At 35.9% G+C, this 1,864-nt stretch overlaps 1 non-coding gene across 1 annotated transcript; it reads left to right on the plus strand.

Annotated features, from left to right (window-relative positions):
* Positions 1–1,416: 1,416 nt before the first annotated feature.
* LOC123937691 lies at positions 1,417–1,552 on the plus strand. Its single transcript, XR_006817521.1, has one exon. It is a non-coding gene; the product is annotated as a U4 spliceosomal RNA (small nuclear RNA).
* Positions 1,553–1,864: the final 312 nt, after the last annotated feature.

Consider the following 1,864-nt stretch of genomic DNA (forward strand, 5'->3'; position numbering starts at 1 on the left):
TATTCTTAATTCATGTAGTTTAGCTAAGTTCATTTTTCTCTGTCAGAGCATTTAGTCCTTGATTAGTTCAATAATCATTTAGAAAAATAGCAATAACAATAACTAATATTTATTGTGTTTACTGTGATCCAGGAACCCTAATAAAACATGTATTAATAGTTTGCATGTATCATCTCATTTAGTCATATAAATTAGTGATTATTTTTATTCCATGTCTTAAAATGAGGAAACTGAAACAAGAGACATCTAGGAACTTCACAAATCACACAACTGGTAAATGGGAGAGCCAGGATTTAAACTTGGGGAGTGTGCCTGCAGAGCCACTCTAGGCAATGTGGGAAGAGCCTGCCTGAGAGTAAACCCAAGAAGGAAGCCTGGGATGGACAGAGAAGTTGGCTCTACTGGCATTTGTCTTCCCCAGATCAGCTATTTCTGAAGACATTGCTATTTCTAGATAGACTAGTACATGATGTGTGAAATATTCAAGGGTATTTATGGCTTCATTATCTTAATAGCAAAAGACCAGAAACAGGCCAAATTTGTCCATCACTGAAAAAAAAAGAAAAAGAAAAAGAAAAAACAGTCAACTGTATAATTTAGGAACCTTCTAGATCAGTTACCAAAAGGCATGTAGGACTTTTTAAGGCTAGGTGGACATTGTAGGCACAGAATGCTAAATTCTGCTGAGATCACTCAACATTTTCTGGGAAAACAAACGCGATTGCACCTTTTTTAAACTAAGGAAATTTCCCCAACAACCCCCAATCTCACATATGTATATACATATATTACATAATTATTACAAACTCTTCATTCTTTTTACCATAAAGGTCCTGGGCAAGCATTGGGATATTGACTCAACTGCAAGAAAACACTCAGGAAGCCATTGCTTATTTCGGTCTGTTGGCCCATCTACTAGCAGAATTTGTGAACGTTTCAGCTGATTGGTTCTATTTTCTCCTCAAATATGATGACTCCCCGTGATGTACCAGTGTCAGTACTTCTCAGCTAAATACCTTACTAATATTCAAGGAAATACTGTTTGTTTCCCTTTGGAATTTCTCTATCTATTGCTATGGTCCCTGAAACCAGGAAAATCCCATGATGTTTTGACTTTTGTAGGATAATTTTTTTTTTCAGAAACTCTGTTAGATAATCCTGATTTAATTTTTATTGCATCTAAAAAATTTTTTTAAGAGTGGAAAATGTTACACAGGTTATATTATCACAGATCAGACTTCACCATTAGAGTATGAGTTTCTACCAAAAGTTCAATCTGCCGAATGGCTGAATTGATCACTCCCCCTGAGATAGCCAAGTGACACAAGTTAAAGAGCAAATATTTATACCAATAGTAGTAAGTGTATAGGATAGGCTATGATGTATGTAATGGTTCAGAATCAAAGAGGCTTCCTAAGCTTTGCGCAGTGGCAGTATCGTAGCCAATGAGGTTTATCCGAGGCGCGATTATTGTTAATTGAAAGAGGCTTCCTAAACTCTGCAGAAATAACTAAAATTATTGCACCCATACCCTTGAAAAAGAGAAAGCCTTGGAGAGATTCAAAGAGGTCATGCATTGCCAAAGGTAAGCCCCTGGTTCAGAAAAAAAGAAAAGAAAGAAACCTTGACAAAAATCGGAATATACAGGGAGGAGAAAAGGAAAAAAAAAAAAAACCATTGGCAAAAGTCAGAATATACACTGCTTAGAGGTAATTGTGGTGTTCACAAAACTGTTGTCGGATCATACAAAGTACTCTTCGTAGGTTTAGAAAAAATTGCTTCATTTTCTAAAGAGTATTGCCAAGAATGTTTCCATTATATGTCTTATCTGTCAGCAACAAAATCCCAGCAAGACTGTAAAGAT

Source organism: Meles meles, chromosome 2, assembly GCF_922984935.1.
Source record: "Meles meles chromosome 2, mMelMel3.1 paternal haplotype, whole genome shotgun sequence".
In the NCBI taxonomy this organism is placed as follows: domain Eukaryota; kingdom Metazoa; phylum Chordata; class Mammalia; order Carnivora; family Mustelidae; genus Meles; species Meles meles.